Source organism: Haemaphysalis longicornis, unplaced genomic scaffold (assembly GCF_048455015.1).
Source record: "Haemaphysalis longicornis isolate Haplotype H1 unplaced genomic scaffold, Haemaphysalis longicornis Haplotype H1 scaffold_9, whole genome shotgun sequence".
Lineage (NCBI taxonomy): Eukaryota > Metazoa > Arthropoda > Arachnida > Ixodida > Ixodidae > Haemaphysalis > Haemaphysalis longicornis.
Window position 1 is genome coordinate 81,766,884 of NW_027526460.1, and position 25,882 is coordinate 81,792,765.

Sequence of the window (25,882 nt, forward strand, 5' to 3'; positions counted from 1 at the left end):
GGGGTGCCCTAAAGATCCCTTTCCCCTAATTTCCTGTGATGAGAAGTGAGAGGAAGTGCTCGGGAGATCAGACCTAGAGGTACAAACGTCCTTGGTCACCAGAGCTGCCGATGTCGCCGTCCGACACAAGCCAGGGGCCACAACCACCCCCTGAGCCATAAAAAGCTCAATAAAAATATTCTCTCTTTCACTCTCTTCAGCGGCCTTGAAAATATCACAGGCCTGCGAGTTTTCTCTTTCTCTCCGAAACGTGGGAGGTCTATTTCCGGCCTGGTGCAATCAAGAGTAGGCGTTGATGTCTGCTCGCAAGCGCCCACTCAATCTTCTAGTACTTTTTTGAAGCAATAAGTGCGCTAAGGCTGAATGGTGAGGTTGAAAGGAAAGTATTGATTTCGTTGTTCAAACACCGCGCCAACTCAAAACACAGACGAAACGCCATAAAATTCCTCACAGATTCAAGCACAGAAGAGGTTGTTTCATAGCGCTGACAGGCGGCGGATGGCCATACGAAATGCCAAAGGTAATCTCTGGGGTTGACCACCAACGGGCAGTAAGACAGCCGCCGCTGTGACGACGGTATTACATTGGTGCATAATAAAAGAATCTAAAAAGAGCACGGTTCGTTTTTTTCGTCTTTCACAGCGATTTTCAATGTTGCCGCTTCACTTGCACGTGTAATATCTGGCTCAGGAATTCCTGCCCCTGTAATCTAAACGTCTCGCAGGTGTGTTTGTATTGCTCAAAGAGACTGCAAATATAGCTACAGCGCGAATAAAAACAACGACAGAGGAAGAAGCACATGATATTGGAAGGCATAGAGTGAAATGTGCAAGCCGGGTGTCAATCGTGTTGTCGAAAAAAGAGGTGGATTTGCTTTCGAACACCTTATGTACTTCGGACATGAATTAAGGTGGTGTCTCTATAGACTGTGCGTAGTGCGGGAACGCGTGTTGATATGGTTGTGAGATACCAAGGATTGTACGTCCATTTTCTGCTGTTGTTTTTGTTTTTTATACTTTATTGGTGTTACATGAGTGCGTATGAAAATTGCAGTGTTTCTTGTAATAAATTCAGCTGAAAGTCAGCGCTCGTCCCGTTGTCTTTCTGTCATTGTTTCTTTTCGCGCAGTAGCTGTTTATTAAACCAACTATTAACTCGCCCAATAGTACACTTTGTTGAGTACAAAGAGGGTTGCATGGTCCCTTTAGGTACGAGCTATTCCCGTGACCGGATCAGTTGTGGGGCTCTCAAGCCCGTAATCCGTTAAGTGTGCTTGTGTTTCTTCTATCTGTGCATACATTCTTTACTTCCGAAGAATGTCTGGTGTAAGCGCTGCCTCTGTCGAGCTTTCGTTCCAGCGCCTACGCAAAGGCATCTTGGTACAACTATGAAATAAAAGTTTTGAGGGGCAAAGCTCCTGAGGGTCTCATTAAGTCCAAGTACTAAAAAAACGGGGCACTCGTTTTCTAACGCCTCGCGCTGGAACGTTTCATCTCCCTGTGAAAAACGCGTTCAACAAAACTGTGGTGGATTCCTCTCTCATACGAATTGCTGAAACACGAAAGTGAGATGTGCAGGGAAATCTACAGCGAAAGGAGCATGATTTACGGGTCGGCGGCTGTCTTGGTGGTGTGTCACTTCGGTAAAGGCACCGCAAGTTCGGTCCTGCTCGTGCCGTGTGCAGCAGATGGTTGGGTTGCGAGGAGCTCGGATTGGGCAACACGAGAGGCAGAGATTCTCCCCTGGCGTTTCTCTCCGTACCAAATCAGTCGCGTTCACGGCATAAACCCGTTGGCGTCTTTGCCTTTTTGCGGTGCATAATGTAGCAGTTGTGTTACATTGGGCTATCGCAATGAGAAACGACGCAAATTACGTTGCCCGATCAAGTGGGCCATCGCAATGAGAAACGACGCAGATTACGTTGCCCGATCAAGACGCCAACTGTCGATGCTCGTGATGGTCGTGATGCAGAACTTGCTTCACCTCTCCTAGACCGCAGCACCATCCGCGTCATTGAAACATTTCTGCCCTTTCTCTGTGTTAGTTGCACTGGCAGCATTTCCGTAACGTATATGACGTCAGTGAAATCTTGGGTGTATACCGGCATTAAACGCGTTCTTGGTAAAAGAACCCACCAGACACTCGTGTTCCAATGCCTAACGTTAGAACGCTTCGTGCTTCAAATCAAGAGACTTTTGCAGCAAAGATATATTCCTCTGCCGTCTAATGGTAACGGTTTCTCCTCTTCAGGCAAAAACCCCAAGGCGCCAAGAATACTTTTATACACTGCATGCTTTGCTCCTCCTCAGAATTCTCTTTTGTGCGGGTGGCCCGGGATATTTTTCAAACGTAGTTCAGGCGGCTATAATTTTACATCAACATGGTTCGGGCCAGGGAATGAAGCATGAGGCAGTAAATTGTTTTGCCAATTTCCTTTATGAACGTTGGGTACAGGCGTATCAAGGCGCGACAAAGAAGCAACCCCTCGCTCTATCCAGGGGCGCAAATACTAGTCGTACTTGAGAATATAAAAACCACTGGGGTCTTTCTCCCTGTAGAATCTGCATAGTGACAATATTTCCTGTTCTTTCCAGGAAAAAAAATCTGTTATTTCGTTCACGAGAGTACGAATGTTTACAGCATTTGCGCCTTTACAAGTCGTACGCACCGAGAGAAAATACAAAGAGTTGAGATTTAAGACGTCAGCTTTTGGTGGTTGTTGTGACACAGCGCTGCAACATTATGGTGCTCCTCTACACAATACTTTTCTATCTTGATATAGAAGCCTGGCCGTGGAGGGGTCCCATGCATGCATGCGTTTAGTGTATCGTCATGCCAGTAGCTGAGTGCACTTAAAATAATTACATGCAGTGTTCGCGCCATTTGTTTTTGTGCTCAACAGGGGCTAGCAGAAGTTCTTTCGAGTATCTTCTTTCTGTTTTCCACCGTGCCAAAGCTGCCAGCACACATCTTCTCTCGGGCAGGTTAGTAGTAATGAAAAAACATCGCTGCGAGTCGTGATATTGCCACAGGGGAACTGCAATCATGGTCAAAGGCGACTAAAATTATTATTGATCGCAAGGTGCCATTTAAAACACAATAGACCACAGATATAGCTGCAATAGAGAGAGAAACATTCATTCCAGCTTTCTAACGTGGGAGCGGTTCCCTGGTCCTGAAATCCAAGAGGTGAGAAGAGAGCTGTCGCTCTCGATGCCAGGATCCGCTGTACATCCACATGGTCGTTGGTCACCAGGTTCGCCCACAGCTGAGGTTGGGAAGAGGAGATCGGAGAGGTGGACGTTTGAGATTGCACCCACACTGTAATATATTATGAGGTAGACTTCCGGGTTGTAAACAGAACTGGCATTCAGCACAGTTTTGAGCTAGAAACATACCATGCAAGAGAACTGGGTGAGAAAAGTGTTGGTTTGTAGTCTGCAGAGCAGCGATTCTTGTTCCTTGGAAAGTGCAGGGTGAGGGGGAGGAAAGTGTTGTCTTTCGGACCGGTAATATTACCGGTCTTTCGGAACGGTAATATTGATGTCTTGATATGTTACGAGCGGGATTGACGAGGTCGTCTCCTCGGAATCCTGGAGAGAGAGGGCGCAGGCTTGCTGACGAGCAAAGTTGTTGCCCGTAGGTGAGCAATGGCCAGGAGTCCACATATTAATAACTTTATGGTGGGGTTGCTATGGTAATAGTAATTTTAAAGTTGAAGGGGCCACCATCGTGGCTAAGAAGCTGCGGAAGGCAGATTGGGAATCCGTGATAATGATTGGGTACTTGGTATGTATGAGGGCAAAGGCAATAGCTAGCTCCTCGGCAACCCAGGTTGGGGATATTTTGATTGATGCTCAGGTAATAAGGGCGCGCTTTGTGGTGACTGTGGCTACTTTGTATTGACCATTAGGGTAGGTACTAGCATCCGTATAAGCGATATCTCTTCTTTTTCCATGAATATTCCTATGTGCTTGGCTTCGGGCTTGTCGGCGGCCGGGATGGAGGCCAGGGTGCAAATGTTTCGGTAAAGGGCGAACCCCGATTTTACTTGAGAGAGGGACCAAAAAACTTTATTTTGCCAATATGGTGTTTATGGAAACGAGTCTCAGCCTCTGATTCTTTCCCTAACATCGGCTATGAGAATCCGTTGGCTCCGGCGTAGCCTCTGGCCATTCGGACTATCCGGATTTGGACATCCGCGTTATAGATGCACACAAGGTTCATAAATACTTTTCCACCGTATTTAATAAAGAAGCACGTTACAAATTCTTCTTCTGAACGCATTCAGCAATAGTATGGCAGAAATGTGCGTCGGGTTCGAAAGACACGCAGCCACCCGTTTGGATCAACAATGTTCTCCCCGGCCACGATTACAACTACCGGGAGACAGAGGGGTGATCCATGGGCAGAGCATGCGATTTTTATTGCACGGTGGTGCCAGGTTGTTGTATGATTGATTCTCCCAGGGCGTTTGATTCTCCCAGGGCAGACAAAACAATGCGCAACCGACAATGCTTGTGGTGGATGTGACGATTGACGCTCCTCCCTGTGGTGTGGTGAATTTACAAAGTTGGCAAATTCCTGCCACGTTGAAGGGTTGTAATGCATGGAGTGGTGGACCTTGGTCTTTCGAAAAGAAGAGGCAAGGACTGCAGGCGGTGAATGGTTGCTTTTATGCAATTGTGCAACGGGTATTTGGCCAAGCAGAGTTTGGGGTGAACGTTTTCGGCAACAACCAATCCTCCATCCAACCAAAGAAAATTGCTGTTTCCTGATTGGCATTTTAAGAGCAATTTGTGTTAAGGAGTTCAATGCAATATCATGTAAATAGGTTGTAAATAGAGGAGGAGACGCATCAAAACGTTTGTAATTGCAGATGTAGCAACTATTGTATCGTCAAGGTTTCAGCAAATCGAAGAGTTCGTCTATCATTCTCCCGTTCCAACGGCTGCCCCACCAGCAAGGCAAATGTGCAGAAAGGGAGGGAGATCCTTACTGGCGCAGTGCCACAGGATCTGCACGGCTGAACTGAGGGCGACAGTGGAGAGCGACATTGGCCGAGACTCATTCCAATCGCCTCCAACTGACTAATGAAGCAACAGGGCACCAAGCTTTATTGAAGACAATAAAGCAATGGCATCTCACCGATTTCTTAGGAGAAAGAGCTCCAGGCAAGGGTACCTAAGGAGGGTACCTTTCGATTTTCTGTCCGCCAAAGGCAACGATAAAGCCTTTAAAATTGGCAGACCGAGAACAAAACAACTCGGAAATGAACGGAGACGGGGTTGTAAACTTCCAGGCGTTGGAAGTCCCCAAGAGCCCCACTGGGGGTCAGAGTAGTGGCACGCCGGATACGGCGTCTGAAAAGTAGCCTCCGCTGCTTCAGCTGCAATTGAAAATTGCTGAAGTGGAAAAGGAGAAGCAGCGCTTGATCTCAGAAAGCTAGGTTGTGAGCTTGAGATGGGGCTTAGTCCAAAGAGACCAGTGACAGTGTATCGCTTGGCTGAACGGCAGATTAAGACAGGTGGATCAAATCGGCCAGCTTGTAAATGGTGTAATGGCAGCAGTGGCGAACATAGAGGCACTCGCGCCAATGTTGCTCGGGGACATTGAGGCGATGCTCGATGGTTATGACGTTCCGAGCAATTGGGACGCGAGGCTTGCTTCGCCATAGCTGAGTAAACGGCCAGTATATGCTGACAGCAGAACGGAGAAAAAAATCTCTAAGCTGAAGTTAAGAACTTAACAAGTGGATCGAGACGGGGTAGTTGGTGAATGATGTTACTAAGAAAAAACAGCGCCAGGAAACGATACGACAGGTAGGAAAAACAAACACTACGCTGAACTACCACCTGAGTTTCATTTTGAAGAAGAATGAATAAATACTAGAATCAAAAACAAGGAAGAGAGGAGGAAATTCATAACGCAAACACATAAAATCGAAGTTGATTGTGGAAATGAATGCAGCCGCGAGCGATGCGTCGATCATGATGTCAGGTATTTTATCTCCCTGTCCCACAACTCGATAGAGGCTGAGAGAGCACTCAAACACTTTACGGACAGGCCATGGCAGAAATCTAGCTGCACGGTGTGCAAAGTGCCAGCAATGCCAGCTGTCCCCACCAGCATTTGACAGCACCGTCATCTTGAACCGGTATCGTGAGCAGCGCAAGAGGGAGATACACGAGGCAATATTTATCCACACCATGGTAGATACGTGCGTGACCACACCCTCTAGCCAGTTGTATGACAGGGAGATAAAATACACGGGATTGTGATCGACGCATTACACGTGGCTGCTTTCATTTCCACAATCGACTTCCATTTTATGTGTTTGTGTTATGGATTTTCTTCTCTTTTCCTTGGTTTCGATTCTAGTTTATATTCGTAGTTCTTCTAAATAAAATTCAGTTGGCAGTTCAGCGCAGTGCTTGTCTTTACTCCCTGTCGTATTGTTTTTTGGCGCTCCTTTTTCTTAGTAGCTGAAGTCAAGCATTCCGGACAGTATCATGGTTTCGACACGGGGTTATAAAGGGCTGTTTCTCGAGTAGAAAAGGCGAGATAATAGTCCTTTATCGGTCCTTTATTAGTCCTGGTATCAGTTCGCAGCGTATTCCACCTTGAAACACATTTTGACTATTAAATCCAGAGTTCGCCGGTGGGCACATTCAGGGAACTCAAGCAGCTAGTTGTCACGGAACATTAAAAAATGGTGGAGTCCAAAGCTGAACGCGCATGTTGTTCGTAATGAACAAAATGCGTTTTTGTCGCAGACTGCCGTGGCAAAGGTGGCGAAAGGCTTTGAGGAGAGCGAGGGGCTGGGCGAGCGCAAAACACGGTAAGTGTGAATGAAGGGCAAAAACAACCTAAAACGCTCGCAGATGTGCCTGCGGGCATAAGGTGGAGGAAAAATGTTTCGAATGCAAGCCCACTTATTACTTTGCCAAAAACTGTCCTTAAAAAGGGCTTGGTTGCACGTCAAGTGTCGAAGCAGCAGGGCGTTCAGAAAACACACCGGTGGTTGCGAGAATGCCGACGCCTGCATTAGGGTCAACTGTGGCAACGATAGACGGGGTTGGGGGATATAAGCAACTCAAGAAACACAATTTGGCAATAGTTACGCAAAAGAGCTCGGGTCAACCATTTGACGCGGCAGTGCACTGACAAGCGACAGCGCGCGTAAAGAGAAAGTCTGCCGTACCTAGATACGATTCCAGGACTTCGCAGATAAAGCTGACGGGAGCGTTCGGGCAATAAGAAGTAACTCGAAGCTCGCTTCTGTTCTGCTGAATGCTACTGAAGGACGTGGGATCCGAAACGGTTCAGGCTGGTGTACTTTGTGCGGTCACGCAAAAGCCACTAAGGAGACCGGCCCACTAATCACGCCATGCGATTACACACAACTTCTTAAGGACAAACCTTTTATCCTGACAAGGTGCTAGATCACCGCCTAGCGGTCGAAGAAACGGAACGGTAGCTGAGGATTCAGGGGAGACATGCCAGGAACAACAGGCGACAACCTGCGTTGTAATAACCCAGAGCAATAGCAAGGGGTCTGAGCTGGTCAATGCTTACTCAGGACGAGTTTTTGTATTACCAGGAAAACGTCACAGGTCTTGTGTTTAAGGGGCTAATGATACCGTGTCACAGGCAGAAATGAGTGCTCAGAATTGTGAAGATTCGCTATGGGTGGCTCCATTAGAAAAGCGTAAAACCTGAAGCTGATGAAAAGCTCATGTTCGTTGCCGCGGGTGTCCCGGGACCTGCAAAAGTATTGTTGATGGGGTCACGAATGCCAGGTTTATTCTCCGGTGAGGCAGAACGACAGTGTCTTGGTAACACCCTTGGTGAGGCCTAGCACTCCATTTCAAACAATAATTATAGACTGTATCGCCCTTTTTGGCACTCCTTCAGTACGTGGTCATTGCGGTGCTCTTTGAGTTGTAGATCAACGCAGTAGGTAGCCGGAAGTAGTATGGCTTCAATCACTAACGGCAAAAGCTTCTTGTTATGTAATACTGCAGATAATCTCTCTGAACAGGCAGTGCCGGAGGCCCTATGCTCGTATCAGGGCACTAAGATTTCGTTGAAGATGAAGTACTTGATGTTTCAAATAATGGGAGCTACACCGATATTCTCTACACCTGATCACCCATAGAGTAGTATATTGGTGGAACGCTGGAATACCATGTTTAAAAGCATGCTTTTCAACATATTTAGTTAAGATAGATGCCTGTGGGATACGTTTATGCCTTTCTTGCTATGGGCATATTCATGAGGTTCCACAGGGAGCTACAGGACGGTCACCGCTCGAGCTGATGTACGGACGGGTGCTGACTGAACCTCTCTCCATTCTCAAAAAAACGTGGTCTGTAGACTACGTAGTACCAAAATCACAGGGGTTCCTGAAAACAGAATACATTCCTGGGCTTGTAAATTGCTTGTAAAAAGCGAGAGAGGAAGCCGCTCGACCGAGTGAGACCACTCAGCAGGAGTACGTTGTATGCTACAACGTGAGGCCCCCCGGAAAAGAGTTTGTGGCAAGCACCATGACAGCATAAGGAAGGGGAAGGCAAGCTAATAGCAAATTAGTAGGGCCTGGTCACTCTGATAGAGAAACAGATAACGTACAGTTGCGCAATGAAGCTCGAAGATGGCTCTCTCGATCAAAACGTAGGAGACATACTGGCAACGCTCCAGTCAGATGACTTTGCACACTTGGATCGCACACAGCGAAAATAGCTGGGAGACTTCATCGCGAGACACGTGGGACGGTTCATAAAAAAACGAGGAACGTGAAAACTGGGAATCCACAAAATAAAAATCAAGGTAGGGGAGCAACAGCTACTCGCATCTCCTTACGCTGTAGCAGTGGTGCTTAGAAACGCAAAGAAATCAATTTCGAGATTGGGGTTTACACACCCTGTCGAAATTCCGCACGCGTATTCACTGGTCTGTGTATTAAAAAGGATGGTAGCATCCGCATCTGCTCCCATAACAGGAAGCTGAACAAAATGACAGCGGCAGGCACATTTTTAACGAACATTCCAACTGACCTGTTATACCAGGTAGTGAAAGGCAGGTACATAACTCTGCAACGTGTTCATGGGCTACTGGCAAAGACCACTTGATGGGAAAGTGCAGATTTATACCACTTTTTCTGCTCCCTCAAGCCAGTGCGCATAAAAAGTGATACCCTACGGCCTGCAAAATGCTTCCAGACAATATCTGCAAGTCATCAATGATACACATGCGCCATATCGACATGATGCTTCCGCATACATTGAGGATGTGGCGATCTACAAGGAGATCTGGGAAGAGCACCCCAACGTTTGTCGAAGTGCTTGCGTCACGTCACTGCCTAGCGCGGGGCTTACGCTTAACGCAAGAAAATGCCGCTTTGCAGAAAAAGAACTTTAATACTTCCATGATAATGCGGAGTGAGGCAGGCACCGGACTGATTAGGAGATGGTTCCGGCAGTTAAGAACGTCCAGGTACTAGAAAAAAGGACCACTCCGAAGTTTTATCATGTTGGCCAACAATTTTAGGGAGGATGTGCCTGAACACCTACTTCACACGCCAATGTAATACGAAAAAATCCGAAGCAATCCGCCGAAACAATCACCTTGGAGAACAGAGCCTCTGGAAGCATTTGAAATTTCAGACATTTTGATTTTTAGTGCAGCTGTCCAAGCTGCAAGCACTAGACCAGAAGGTAGAAGTTATCATCGCCAAGGACGCATACCATTACGCTGTTTGTGTTTGTCTGGCACTGCAGGATGGCGAAGGGAAGTAGTGCACTCTGGCTTTCTTGAGCGCAAATATTATCTCGGCCCACATTCTCATGGCCACAGTAGGAAAATAAGCGTATGCGATCACTTGGGCGTTGAGGGAGATAGAGGCATGGTTTTTTCGGGCTAACTTCAGGGTGATCAGTTATCACAACTGCCTCAATTTCCAGGCCTTACACTCCACAGATGGCGAGGCTACTGAACCTTAACCTAGAAGTCGAGCAAAAAGATGTATCTGAACGCTAATGCCGACACCATGTCGCGGTTTATGACTCACAACCAGGACGCATAAAAAAAAGCAAGGAAAAGAGTAATGTATGCTTCGCCGGTACAATTGCGTGACGAAATCAAGCGGCACATGCCATGGACAGTGCCCCTTTTGACGAGCCTGTGGAACCAGGAGAATATGTAATTCTGTGTTGTGTGTTACATGCTAACAATGCAGTGGAAAAGGGTTGGAGGAGAGGTGCTGGCTGCGGAAGACAGGCGGCCACCTGGATACCTCGTCAATACTCCACCGCTCCCCCCCCCCCCCACCACGCTTACGGTGACCGGGCATTAAGGGGTGACTTGTCGGCTGACCATGCAATGACTCTTGCACCACGTTGGCAAACGCTTACATGGTTGCGAGATACCCCCTCAACCACTCCGTCGGCATTTCACTCTCATTGGAAAGCACAGCAACCGACAATGCACGTGGTGGATGTGAGGGATTACGCATCTTCCTGTAGTGTGGTGATTGCACTGTGTTGGAAAATTGCTTACACGTTGCAGGTGATGAATGAATCCAGTGGCAGACCTTGTGATATTGACGAGAAGGGGCAAGGTCTGCAAGGGGCGAATAGAACCGTGATAATTTGTGGGCAGTGGGAAGTGGTTGCTTCCTCGCATATGAAATGAGAATCAGGAGATCACAGCTGGTGCTGGTTTTTTCTTCTCGAATTTCGCTGCGCTTTAAGACTTAAATAGGGGCAGAATGCACTGAGTGTAGCCGAGAAAAAAAATGACCTGCAATTACTTGTGTATTGGCATCAGTTAGTCTACAGCACGTGTTCTGTATCCCCACGATGTGCACTGGTCCCACGTGCAGTCAATGGCGGTGTGACACACGCAGACCACCGTGATCTATAGGTTCCCAAAAGAAAGATTTCCCCGAATAGTATTCGGGTTCCCCTGCGGTAACTGTAAATTTGCGTACATACGCCAAAAACTGCATCAAACACACCTAAAGTAGCGGGAATACACTGACACAAACCAGAAAAAGGTCTTCAATGCGAGTGGTCGAACACACAGAAGTCGGCAGGCACAAAAAAAATCGCGTGCAAGGAACTTGAGTGTTCAAATTACAGCGTTTTTTTAGCTTTGCGCTGCCTACGTGTTTGTGAGTAGCGTCTGATTGTCTGCAAGTTAATGTTAGAGCTATTTCTGGCAGACATTGCCGAGGGTTTTGGTAACGTCAAAGTGACCCAGCAGATTTATCGGGACAGGATTAAACTCTCCGGGAGGAACAGATTACAGAGTATGCCGTTATTGTCTGTGCTCTGGTGAAAAACGTCGTTATGCAACAGAACAAAGTCAATTCACTCCCGAGGTCCGTCTTAAGTTTGCATTTTCCCCTCCAATGTACCATATTATCGCCCGAAGCTCTGCGTGAAGTCGCTGTCTGGTCGCCGTGTCGCAAATAATATGCCACCGATGACAGAACAACCTTCTCAGCCACCCTCACAGGATTGTTGGACAGATGCACGGAATGACCTGTAAGCATGGTTTCTTGGCGACCCGCTTTAGAAAAGATGGTTACATTAAACTCCAGGAGTTTTGAACCCTATCCCGCAAGACGCCCGCATGGATCTCGAGATTGGATTATCAACAAGGGGTTGATGCTGAGTCATCTCATTAAATAGCTTGTCCTAATGTTGTTGGCTGAACTTTGTAATTACGCACACTACTGCGAATCAGTGCGTTTTAGTAGGGAGAGTGGTTTGACTCGGCGTGCTTGGGATATTTTCTTTCCATGCCTTCTTGCCGTTCGAACATCGCAGCGTCACCGCGATATATAAAGTGCCTTTGGGAAACTCAGCCCCGTGCTTTTATAAAAATGCGATGAAGATAATGTGGTCACGTAGTGCTCGTCTTGCCAGACCAAGGAGTTATCATCTAAAATTTTGGCATTTTGAACCGGCGTGAGTACTATCAGGGTAAAGACAACGAAGTGCGCACTTGTTGCTTCGAAGGGTGGCAGAAAGGCTGTGACGGCTATTTTTGTAGGACACGGTCTTATTCCTTTAGCGCTGATATGATACAAGAATTTGAGCTCTGTGAAGATAGTGTCATTCTTTCTGGTTTTAGAGGAAGGCTACCTGAGTGCACTTCCTTGAGTTATTTAGGCAGATGGTGGGCATTAAAAATGTTAAAGATACACTGAATTATCAGAGTAAAAGCACCATATCGTACCTTCAGAATTTGCGGGTGCTGCGGTCATCAGTTTTTGAAATATTGCGGTGGCAGAGCAAGGAGCAGAAGGGAAAAGTGCTAGTAAACACCCACCTGATAATTATAAGACCATCTAGCTCAAGTCAATCTGCTGCAAATTGCTAGAGCACATTATCGCTTCCCATGTTCGCCGTGACCTCGAGTCCAATAACTTCTTGTTTTCCCACCAGCATGGTTCTCGAACAAGCTTCTCGTGTGACAAGCAACTGTTTTGAATTAACAACCGATCTCAATTTCACTACGGATAAAAATAAACAAACTGATTGCATATGTATCGACTTTTAAAGGCTTTTGCCCGCGTTGCCTATTGCCGCCTAATACGAAATTATCTGTTTTAAACTTGATTCCTTTACCCTTAAGTAGATCCTCAAGTTTCTTTCCTTCCGCAAACAGTTCACTACAGTTAATAACTACTCCTCCACTCCCTGCGATCTCCCCTCCGTTGTCCCCCATGGTAGGGTTCTCGGACCTCTATTATTTTTTATCTATATACATGACTGACCAAAATATACATCGTTTAATATGACTATTCACTGACCATTGTTTAATATATCAAGCTATTAACAATGCTGGCGAGCACCTTACCAATCAACACATCTTACCAAACTTAGTGGCTGGTGGGACGTGTGGCAGATGTGCTTTAACGTTTCCAAGTGCCGTACCATGACCATCAGTGGTAAACACAGTAACTACAATTATTCCTACACAACAAAAAATGATACAATAGTTATGTGCTTTTCTTAAAATACGTAGGCGTCTATCTAACACCAAACCTTTCATGCTCGGCACTCATTAGTGTTATTTGCGCGAAAGCTTCAAACGCATTAGGTTTCAAAATTTAGGTTTCAAAACGCTTCAAAATTTACGCAACTCTCCATAAAACATTCGTAAACTGGCCTATGTCACTTATGTACGCCCACAGCTGGACTTTGTATCTTCAGTCTGGCCCTCTTACCAGTCTTTTTTAACCACTAAGATTGAGTTCATACAAAACAGATGAGCGCGGTTTATATCACGAAATTACAGCACTCAATACAGCGTAAAAACATTAAAACAAGAACACCTAATTGCGCCATTGCACGCTGGCCACTCAGTTGCGCTGTTGTGTTTACTACATCAATATATTCACAGCACCAAGCTTTCTACGCTACCCCTAACGGAACCATTGCGCATGTCTAGACGCCTGCACAATTCCCATAGCTTCACTCGAATGTACGCAAACCAAGACATTGAACTCATCAGCGCTTCCTAAGGCTATATACTTGAGGCATTCTCGAACGATCTTCGCGACTTTATCACATGTAACACCGAACCAGCTTCATTTCGCGAACATGTGTGTAACCAATTTTCATCGCACAAATATCGCTATGTTTGCAGCTGGAGCTGGGCCAACTTGCCTAGTTTCACGCTTTTCTTTGGTTTGTCTTTTGTTTACGTTGTACTTACCCTGGTCTCGCATTTTATGTTGTTGCGGGACTTCGTATGTGTGGCAATATGTGTAGGTGAATGCATGTGTATGTCGTACACCTTGTGCTTCTGATTTACTTTTTACTGCGTTTTACCTCTGATGTATCCAAGTGATTGTTCTCCCATGCCGCTCACTTTACTCTTATTCCTGGGAAACCGAATTTTTTTACTTTGTTTCTGTTATGCACCCTGAAGTTGTTATACTGGTTTTCTGCATTTTGACAAACCTTCGCGTTATTATAAATGTTTAAGTGTGAGGTACTACCCATGTATTGGCACTTCTGTTACGATGCTGTATTACTTTATGTGTATTACTGGTCTTTGTTTATGACCGCCCTGTCACATTTTGAAGTTTGTACCCCCTTACTCAATTCCTTCATTGAGTTTCTGGGGTATCACGAATCAATAAGTAAATAAAAATTCGTATAGCCAGATAATCTCAGCAATGGCCACTTGGTATGTCCCCGACGAAACAGCTACAAAAACGAATCACTAATGTATGTACAAGGGAATGCATTTTTTCATGGGGTTCCTCTTGCTTGAGGCGTTTCTGTCGTTTATGTGCAGTTGCAGAGTCCTAAGGTAAATTAAGTGAAGGTTGTTACGTGCTAACGTCGTTGATGTGCTCTTGCCGTTTGAGGTGCTCCAGTGATGTGTACACACTTGGATATAGAGTACACTATTGTACGTTTTTTGTGCTAAGAAATGAAATGCAAATAGTTGTAAAAAGTGTTGACTTCTGGCAGTCATAAAACTAAGTCTCGATTTTGTAACTTCAGCCACCATCATGTTTCCCTCAGCCCCATCATTCTGTTGACCGTGCTGCCAAATCAAGCGGAGTCCGGGCAATTGGGCTCCTGCTCACTACCGTACTGCTGCGGAAATGAGCGCATTTTGGAGCTGGAGCAGCTGCTTTAAATTTACCTAAATAGAATACCTAGTGAACTGCACATACCCAAAAATCGGCGCTCAGCAAGGTTACCGCTAGATTTCATCGTTGTGTGGTTGGGTGGCATTCTGTCAAAGTATGTATGTGCACCTGTTGAAACCCAGCTAAACGGTCAACCTAAAGGCGGCCTGAAACTTGGCACTTCCAAGAAAGCACAATGAAACATGTAATACCGCAATTTGTCAACCGATAACACCACGGCTAACACACTGCGAGCAGCTTCCCAGGGTTTCAGAGTGTTGCTCTTCTCACTGCCCTCCGGATGCACGCGAATGTACATTGCGTTTAAAAGACAAAATGCGCCGCCTCGTTATATGCAGGCAACCATGCGCGGATACATTGCGTTTCGTAACTGTATTTTAAGATCTAGGAAAGAAGAAATGTCGATCGTTGATTGATTGATTGATTGATTGTAGGGTTTAGCGCGCCGACGCAACGCAGGCGATGAGGTGCGCCGTAGTGGAGGGCTCCGGATTAATTTTGACCACCTCGGGATCTTTAATGTGCGCCGACATCTCGTACACACGGGCGTTTTTGCTTTTCGCCTCCATCAGAAAAGCGGCCGCCGCGGCCGGGAATCGAACCGGTGACCTCGTTCTCAGCAGCGCAACGCCTTAGCCACTGAGCCACCGCGGCGGGTAGAAACGCCGATCGTAAAAATACGCTTATTCTTCTTTATTACACCGGTGACATTAGAAGTGTGCGCAAATTTATGCTCAATGAGATTGATCGGGATGTATAATTTTTACCGAAGACACTCCGCATTGCAATTCCAAAGAGTTGGAGAGCCCTTTTATAACCAAAGGTTTCTTTGCGGCGAGAAAAGGCTCTCTAGAGTTGAGCAGTTCGGTCATGCTATTGTTCGTTGTCCATAGTTTGCAAGCGGGCTGCTCTTTTCGAAACAGTGAAACATTTATGTTTTACCACGTCATAGCACACATTCTCCAAATACTAAGTGTAGTATCCGGGGTTTTCGCATCTCAGTGTTTCGGGGGTTCTATCACCAGGGGCTACGCCACGGGTATATATGTGACATCACTCTGAATAAATGACTTTTTTTGGCTTGACTCTTCGACTCGAGCGTACATTTTCAGCTTCGCCCTTCGGGGCTTTCGCCGACGCGGCACCACAATAACGCAGCCGACTCAAGTACCGACCGAAATGTAAGCGCTCGACATCATTGTGGTGTCGCGTCGGCGACGGCCCCGAAGGGCGCAGCTGAAGACGTACGCTCGAATTAAAGAGTCAAGCAAAAAAAAGTCATTTATTCAGATTGGCGTCAAATATATACCCGCGGCGTAGCCCCCTGGCGGTAGAACCACCGAAACGCTGAGATGCGAAAACCCCGGATACTACACTAAGAATCGTACCTAAACCGTAAAATATTTCCTTTTTGTGCAGTTTTTAGACACCGAAGCCTCAATATGGGTTTACTTCCAAAACGATACACAACCCTTGGAAACCTGGACATCCCTGAAATGCTTAAGATATAAAAAACAATTTTTGAATCCAAATATTTACTGGTTCGACCAATTTTTTAAATGGCGAAATTTCATGTAAGTATTTGCACCGCTTCAATGTCAAATAGTGAATCCCAGAGAAGACGAAAGATTAAATAATGATGCATACAGTGCTGACAATGTCGAGAATTGTTCAAATGAAAAGGTTTTGCCGACAGAAAGAGCGCCTAGTCCAGCCAAAAATATTTTCGGGAATCGTTGCATCGATATATATGTTTTTACAGTAAAAAAACAAATATTTACAAATATCACTGAAAGTGAGGTGTAATAACAAAACTTAAAAGGAGCCGGCCATGAATATGTCATGCGAAGACATACCTTGGTCTCTACAAATAAAATATATAAACCTGTTACCCATACCTGGACACCAAAAAGAAAACGTTTTACGAAATTGTATAGAAAAATATTTTCGTTTTAAAACTTCTATATCACCCTTAGGACAAAGAAATAGTGAAACATTTAAACTTTTTTATCCAGAGACACCAAGAGGAAAACATTATAAAGAAGGCTACACAGAAATATTTTAGTTTTAAGCATCTTTATCAGCCTGAGATGAAACAAACGGTGAAACAGTTTACCTTTTTTATTAAAATTTTTGGTGTACGCATTCCGGGTGAGTTTAGCTACAGGAGCTCGCTGTGGTTAGGTATAAACAGCTTACACCTATTTTTTTTGACGCCGCTACTAATATTTGCATCTACAGTGACAAAATCTATATGACCCAAAAATATTGCAGGAGTAAGCTTTGCCAAGTTGCGTTGCATAAAGCCAAGACTGTAATTCCATACAAAAGAAATGAATCATTTTCTGCCAAGGTTCTTTTGACCTTATCCTACCACAAATCTAATCTAAAAAAAATTACCTTCTCTTGCTAAATAAGTTTGAAAGGAACGCAAAAGCTAAACGCACCTCTACCCTTCACTGAAAGGGCATCCAATCAATTGTCAAACCTTCAAAGGCCCAAATCGTGAACGAAGAATGAACCCATTCGTAAATTTTTCTCCAAAAGAGTGAACGCACATACGAAAGACCTAGATGCACACAGATACGCGCTTTTGGAGATGAAGGTATGCTATTGTAATCTTTTATACTCGTACTGTGTTATTTAAAACCGACCCCTTTTCGCGATTTTCAAAATACCGTTTTGACGCAATAACAGCCCAGGCTCACGCACAAGCTGTGTGTCCAGAGATCTTATCAGAGCATTTTGGTCGATCAAGCGGTCTGTGAAGAAATTTCATAGCTTTTCCACAGGACGCCGCTGGTCCCACTCAGAGAGCTCCCAGACTCAGGACACTCCCAGACCGCGCCTGTGGTGCAAATTTCTTTCAGATGAAAACATCGCGCAAATAAGGAGTAACAGTGAACAGATTAAACAGACCTGCGCTGACAACTAACTGAGAATATTTATTGTTGTTACCAAATATAATAGTTTTGTTTACTCCTAAAAAGTAAAAATGCCTGCGAACCACTGATAATCTGCTGAACTTTTTGCCGCGTGAAAGAGATGCAGTTTTTGTAGAGCGCCTGAGTGGGGCGGCTATGTGTGCGAAAGTTTAGACATAGTGGTGGTACTTCAAGCGAAGCCTGAATAATTTTGACACGGCTTTTTGTTGCTTCCGCTTCCGAAAATCAGTTACAGCCGTAGTTCTAGCCGCGTTATGCAAAGGTCGTTGACATTGACAACGTGGTTCTGAAACTTGAGTTCCTTGTACCTAAAGCCGGCTTTTCTGGCTTCAGATTGGATACCATCTTTTCAATGAGCTCGAGAAATGATTTTATTAGTACAAGGCATCTAACCTACTGGTACATGCAACATAAGAGTGCTAAACTAGGCAAGTGTGCACTATCAGGCAGGCTGCTACTGTGTCCACGACTTTTATATTCGTTACTGTTGCCGTGCACACCCAAGCGGCATCAGCTTGAACTCGTTCAGTCCGTTCGGTGTTATTTACTGAATATTCTCCTGGTCTCTCGCAAACCCTTCCAATTCTCGGTACTTTGCGTAGATGTCAACTCAAAGTGAGTTATCCGGGTGGCAGAGGCGGTTCACGGTGTCGTCGCTTGGCAGTAGGAGATTGCGTCATCATGGGTAATTTTGTTATTGCCGCGTGGCGCAATCATAAGAAGCTCCGGATACGGTCCTTTTTCAGCATAATTACACTTGGGCCATAGCAGGGGCGTTTGGGTTGTTGTTATTACAACATATGACAACAAGGGAAGCATTACCATAGGAGCGGATAGCTCAAAGCAAGAGTAAGCTCACGCAGTAAGGTGAGTGTTGCTTACGCCAGCCTACACCTTCAATGATAATCCATACTAAATAAAGAACGGTTGAATTACATTTGTGATCTAAGAAAATGAGTGGCTATAATAGAATGGAAAGTCCTTTTAATTTTGCTGATATTCTTGAGAGAGCAACGGTTTCATGTGAAAGATTGACTCGCATTCAACAGGCCGTTAAATTTGCAAGTAAAATCTTTGATAGCGATGATTTTCATAAATTTCTGATTTCTCCACCGAACGGATTTCATGTATCATTGTTTAGACGATGAAACTTCGCAATAAGCTGCCGCACCAGAACACGCCATTTTGTTTGCTTCACGCCGAAAATACATTTTTAAACAGAGCCACCCCACTCGAGAAATCGCTAGTCAATCTGTGCGACCAAACTGAAGTCAGAGGCACCTCCGAAAGTGGACAAAATTTCTCAGGCTTGAAAGGGCAAGAAAATAAACGTGGTTGTGGGCAATCTGTCAAGTCACAGCTTCTAGAGTGCTTTCTATTGGAGTGATAATGGAATTCGCGCAGAAGTTAGCAGGCTTTGCTTTGATAACCATTGATTCAGAAAAGTGAGCCAGAAAGGCTAATCCGATAATCACGTCACTGTAGCTGCTGTAGAGTACGAAGGATGCTGCAAGGTGCTTAATGCCATTTATTTTTATGGGAGAGGTACATGTGCTCCCTTCACATGATACCATATACTCCGGCTGTGTGGCTGTCCCAAGCACTCAACTTGAAAGAACCTTTCTTCAGCTTGGACCTGATTATACCCGTCGTCCTTACGTGCCCCAGTTCTGCTTGTTTCAGTAACGGTTTATGGTGGCCGTCGACCGATAGCTGGGTGCCGGGTGTCAGTGCCTTGTAATTCGGGGTGATTAGAAGCGCCGCACCACAGCTTGTCTATGTTTATGGCCAGTGGTCGCGTGGTGCCGTATTGATTATGGCATGCTTCCTCATGCCATCCGGGCGTCACGGCGTCTTACCACAGTCGCGTTTCGCCGACGCATCCCGGATAATCTGGGGCAATTTCCTGCATGGACGTCGGGGGCTTCGTCACTGTTCTGTCGCTCCTTCGTTAGAAAGCTTGCTTTTATTCACCATAAAACAAATTTACCTGCAGAAGTCGCGGCTGCCAGGTTTTGTAGCGTGCCCCCCCCCCCCCCCTGTCCCGTGCCCTATAAGTACCCTGTGGCGGGTCACTGGTCAGTACGGATGGGGTGACTCAAGGTGGCGGAGCCGAGCTCAATTTTGGCTGCTGGTGAGCAGGTACTCGCCCATCTGACTAGGATGGTTTTGGGGGAAGCGTCGTGCTGTGTCGACAGAGAAACCTCCAAGACGGATTTTTTTGGCAGGTATGTGGGATATATTGACGAATTCACCTCAGTAAATTTGCAGCCACTGACAGTGGGTGATCTCCACACCGGGGCCTTCTTCGGGATAGGGTCATGCAGTATGAATAGATCATCGGGCAGGTGATGATGGACAATACACGAACGCACCTTGCATCTCCTTAAACCCAGAAACACGGCTGAGGGCGTTGAGCAGGAGGAATGTAGGGAGTAGGTAATTGAACGCGGGGTGCTGCCGTTGGCGAAGTTAGCTGGTGTTTGTTGCGCTAATCATAATACGTCGGTTAGGAAACGGAATTTCTTATTACTTGATACATCACTCGTCGATTGGGAAAAAAATCACTGCTGGTTCTTCTTCCACTTTGTGAAAAGGAACCAGTAGCCACGCTCGACTGAAGAAATGAATTGAATGTGGCGCAGCCCACAAAGGGCACCGAACAAAACTGCCATGTTTCTTTGCAATTGAGCACAACAATTCCCTTTCTCTTAGCGGAATAAAACTGAAGATTTACCGTTTTATTCTAGCGGACGCTTATAAGGCTTTCTGCCTCATTCCTGTTGAAGCTCTTGCGTTGAGAGCAGAAGGAATTACACAGTATATACAATTTCAGTGTAAGCGATTTATTTGCGTGCACTCAATGAAACTCGGCATTATGGTAAAGACGTCTTAATAACAAACGATCATAGGAGTTGCTCCTCGCACAGGGCACCTGTACTATTCAAGGTGATGGTGGGTGGCGACATCATGGACGGAGAGTGCCGATGCTTAAATTGAAACCAACAATGGCGATGTGTTGAGAGGTGGAAGATAGAAGCCTGGAATGGTGGACGCAGGTGGCGCTGTAGAGTTCCCGCTGATGGGCTCAGTTGTGAGCTTAGAGAAATGGAGACGCCAGGACAGAGCAGAACTGGAACAAGTTGCCTTTTTCTATATTTCTTACTCATTACGCTGCTTTAAGCAAATCTGTTGGGCAAGTTGGTGCATTATGATTTAAAAAAATAGAGCGCGACTTGGACAACGACAGTAAAGAAGGACGACGAGACAATCGCTGCACACTTATGCAGAATTCTACAGTGATGCTTCTAAAATCTCCACTATGGTGTCTTGTGCTGCTTATCGTCCGAAGTTTAATGCAGCCAGAGCCCCTCCCGCCGCTTCCCGTCACCGGGTCGCCGGGGTCCCCTTGCCTGGCTGGACAACTAGCTGGACAGCCTGGAGTTGTAGATTTCTATGTTCAGTCCGCACCGCTTCCTCGAAGGCAGGCGGAATCCTTCTTGTGTTTTATTCGTGTGGGTATTCGAGGCAATCCCATACGATGTGCAGACGTCTTGCTTGGGCTTTGTGGAACGCCCGACAGGTGGCATCGGGTATGCCTCCGGGTACATCTTGTGCTTTAGGTAGGGGATCAGGACCATCTTTGTTTCGAGTTGCCTATAGATGACCCCGCCTGACCGTCTCGATCCTTTGCTGGGCGCCAGAAGCATGCGTCTGGCAATTCGATAGGCCTGAGTAGTTTCTTTTTATGTAGTCATCAGGTGTCGTGTGCTGCGCCGCAAATGCTCTCCGACATTTTGCGCGGCGCGGTTAGTGAGTTCCCGCGCACAAGCGTTTGCGGTTTTATTCTGGTTCTCAGCACGTTCTGACACCGTCCCTGCATGTGCTCGAAGAACCACTCGATTCTTGTCTTCCCTTTGCGGCTTGGTTTCCTTCGCAGTAGTTTCTCTATTACGGGAGAAACCCTGCCTTTGAAGAAGTTTTTGACAGCTTGCCTCGAATCACTCAGGACCATCGTACTGGCGGGATCTTTGATGGCCAGCGCGATCGCCCCCTCTTTTGCTCCCTCCGATCTGCCGCTCACAACGCTGGCCGCTGCTCGGACGTTGCACTGGGCGTCCACCACCGTCACCACGATGCCACGTCTGTTGTAGCATTCTCCTGCATCGACGAATCGGCTCCAGCGTCCCCGGCGTGCAGCTCCACCGGCGCCTTGGCCCGTTCTCGCCGCTTTCCCTCATTGTATTTCGGGTGCATGATACGTGGGACTGCATCCACCTGGATTTTGTCCCTGGTGTCGCAATGTAGCTGCATCTTGGTGCACTTCTCTTCGTAGTCGTTGTAAACCAGCTTGTCCACGATTCTTCGGCCTGCTTTTGTTCTTGTCAACCTCTCTAGCTGCGCAACCCATTGGGCCTCGGTGATTTCGTCCAAGGTGTTGTGTACGCCAAGGCTTAGCAGTCGCTTGGTACTTGTGGACTCGGGTAATCGATGCCCGTCTTATACGCCCCTCGGATGAGCGATTCCGGTTTTCTAATCATTGGTCTTGCGCTTGTGAAACTCCGCCACGTATGTTATGTGGCTCATGACGAATTACAGCACTAGTCATGTGAGATTCTCCTCGCGCAGCCCCATCTTCCTATTGGAAACACGTTTCATGAGCAAAATGGCACTGGCAACTTTGCCGACGATCTACGCCATTGTAGCCCCATTGTCGCTCTTCTTGTTGCGAAGCTTGCCTAGTACCCGGATGTCGGACACCCTGGGGATCACCGACCCGTCCTGGGTGTGTGTCTTGACTGCTCTCGTTCTCTTTGTTGTCCACGCTGTCTGTACGTGGGCTTGTACAGTAGCAACACAGACGTACTGGGTGAGCATCTCAATCCAGTGCTCTCGAGGCTCCAATCAACCGACTATACTGCTTTCTCAGGACCTCTGCCACTTGGGCGTCGCTACCTCCCTTTACCCACAGGGTGATATAGTCGGCGTATATCGTATGCTCGACGTTGTCCACCTCTGCGAGGCGGTGGGCGACCCTGAACATCGACAGGTTAAATAGGAGCGGCGAGACCACTGACCATTTCGGCATACCTCGGCTTCTGACCTCTTTGGATTACGTCTCTACCTCTCCAGCGATGAGCACCGCCGTTCGCCTTGTCAGAAAGCTCTTAATACACTCGTAAGATCTTTTGCCCATGTCCAAACTCGAAAATGTTTCGAGTATTTATGAGTGGTTAACGTTACCAAAAGCTCCTTGTAGGTCGAGCCCTAATGCTGCCGTGGTGTCTCGAGTATCCCTGTCGATGGCTAGGTGTCTCAGTAGCGCATGGCGACTTGAGTGCAGAGATTGCGTCGGAAGCCGATCATCGCTGCGCGGTAGAGGTGGTTATCTTCGAGGCAATCTTGCCACCGTGACATCAGGAAGTGCTCGAACACCTTGTCCATGCAGGACGTAAGCGAGATCGGTCGGAGCGTGTCTATGCTTTGTGGTTTGCCCGGCTTGAACATCAGGATCATCTGTGAGCTCTTCGATTCTTTCGGCACGATTCCCGTCCTCCAACAGCCGTAATATTTTGTCAGTGTTACTATAGACGCTTCGCCTGGGTTCTGGAGCGGCCTATTGATACCCCTGTCTAGCCTCGGCGACGACCTGCTATTAGGATTTTTCAAGACCACTCGTACTTCCGCCACGCTGATTTCTCTGTCTAGTCTCGCGGTCGTTCTGCCTCGATAGTCGCTGTGCTTTACCTTCCGCGAGTCGGGGATGTATTTCTTGAGATGCTGCTGCTCCACCGCCATCGCTCCCTTTTCTTTGATTTCCCAATGCGTAATTTTCTCTGGTCTGTCGCGTTGAAGAGATTTTTTCTTGGTTTCGCCCAAGAGGTGGCGGAACAGGTTCCAGGTCTTTCCCTCATGCAGTAGGCCGTCTGCCCCGTTGCAAATTTCGTTCCATGTTTTGTTCCTGAGCACGCGGCTGTGCTTCTAGATTTTGTGATTGAGCTCCGCCACCTCTTTGCGCAGTATCCTGTTGAGCTTTTGCTTTTTCAATCGTTCTCGGATAGAGCGCTTAGCCCCCAGAGGGTGGACTAGCCGGCTGTCGACTCTATCGATCCTGTTGTATCCCGTCGTAATCAACCGTCTTGATGTCCCTGGTGACTCTATCCATTCAGGTGCTGATGTCCGTGATTTTTCCTCTGCTCGTTGAGACCTCTGCATCCGGAATGCATCCCAGTCGACCCAGTGGTGCTTTCGTATTTGTCGCGTTGGTGTCTGTAATCTGATCCTGGTGTCTACCATGGCGTGATCACTGCCTTTATTCGCGCCGCTATTCCGCCGCATGACATCTTCCTCCGCAATGTTCTTAACGAAGTTGAGGTCAGGCGTTGTGTCCCGGGATACAGAGTTTCCGGTACTGGTTAGATTGGACGGGTACATGACTAGGACATATACTTTGGCTGCCGCGTCCGCCGCCAGGTGCTTGCCATTTGCGTTGCCTTTGATGTCACCCCAAGACTGGTCTGTCGCGTTGAAATAACCGCACACGAGCAAATTGGCTCTTCTCATTGCGTGCTTACCTTGCTGAAGAGTGCCCAGGAGAGTTTGCGTTTTCTCGGGCTGCTCTAGATGTTGGCCACGTAGATGGTCGTCTTTTTCGTGGCCTTTTTTGCGATCCAAACCTCAAAAAATGCGTGGTCGGTTGCGATGTTCTTAAGCTCTATTTAGAATGCGGTGTGTTTCTTTTTAGTCATGACGCATATGCCTCTGCTACCCTCTTTTGCGGCGTATCCGTGTAACGGCCAGGTCTTCGATAACGTCCTCTGCACCAGTAGTATATCTATTTCTTGATCACTCCTCCTAAGATATTGTTGTAAGACTGTCGATTTCCTGTCGAGGCCATGGCAGTTCCATTGCCACACAATCACTGCTGTACCTGGATTCGTTGTTGTTCCGTTCGCACTCCCTGCGCCACCAGGTGCTGCAGCGCCGTCTCCATTTTGAGAAATCTTTCGCCGTAGATTTTGCGTTGCTCGGTGATGGCTGTCTGGATCTTCTCGAACATCCGGTCTACTTGCGCTTGCATGCTTTTCTGAGCCACCACCAACTAATCCGCTCGGGCCTCACTGCTGCTGATTTCTATCTCGCCTTGCGTCACCATTACTCGTTTCTTGATGACCGGTTCTTTGTCTTCTTGCTCGGTGTTCCTTCCTTCCGTTTGCGGCTGCGGAGAGGAGTGTTTCGGAGGCTTGGTAGCATTTTAGGGGAGCGTCGCATGGCTTTGCAGCGCCTGGCGCAGCTCCTTGTTTTCGGTGCGAAGGGCCGCAAAGGCGGCGCTTTTTTCTTGTTTCTTGGAGCGTTGTCTCCTGGTCGCATTCTCACCGCTCTTCACGACTGATCCCTTGGCTCTGTAAGGCCAGCTCACGCGCTCTCGCGAAGGCTGCCGTCCCCGCCTCGTGCCGCTGGAGCTCCTGCTTTTGTTGCGCAGTATACTCTCCCTGGAAGGCGATCTTCCCCTCGACTCCGCTCTTTCTCAGGACAATGTTCTTCTTGTCTTGTTGCTTGTCAGCTGCAGCGTTGGAAAGTCTACGGCAAGTGACAGCTGTTGCTGCTGCATTTTTATCTCGGCTCAATGCGCCGCTCCCACTGTCGCCGCCGTACCACGCCCGGCATCTTAAACCGTGCCTTGTACACTTTGTTGCCGGTCACGTGGTTGTCCCTGCGTGGATTGCCCTTCGGCATGCACGCGTGATCCTTCGCTAGATTAGGCTTACCGCACCCCGCGGCACCTTCGCTCCTTGGGGTCTGGTCACACGTCTCTTTGGAGGCGTACGTGGCCCTATCGTTTGCATACATCAAGTTTTTCGAGTACAGCGAGCAATTTAGTAGCGCTTACTTGTTCCTGACGTAATTTGGCACCCTTGTGCCGTCGAAGACTGCCATGACCAACGTAGTTTTATCAATTCTAGCACTGAGCGCTAAAGGGTTTTTGCGGTTGACTATCTTGGCATCAATTTTCTCTGGGGTCTCGGTGATCAGTTTTCCCGTTATTACGCCTTTAGCAGTGGTGTGCGGAGCCGTGATGTAGGTGCACACTCCGTACTTCTGTCCTCTTATCGTGAGTTCTTTGACTTGGTGGTACCCGTTGGCCCGTTCGTCCGGCGTCGTGCAAATGCCAATGATATTTTGTTGCGCGTCGACACACAGAATATCCGCGGTTTTGGCTTCCCAAGAGAATCTTGCCGCCGCATGAACT

General features: G+C 47.1%; 1 long non-coding RNA gene across 1 annotated transcript in view; it reads left to right on the forward strand.

Annotated features, from left to right (window-relative positions):
- The window catches only part of LOC144151634 (uncharacterized), an 81,055-nt gene that overhangs the window by 13,692 nt on the left and 41,481 nt on the right, over positions 1-25,882 (forward strand). Inside the window, exon 2 of the long non-coding RNA XR_013318929.1 lies at positions 16,106-16,260. This is a non-coding gene — a long non-coding RNA (uncharacterized LOC144151634). The remainder of the gene's footprint in view (positions 1-16,105; positions 16,261-25,882) is intronic.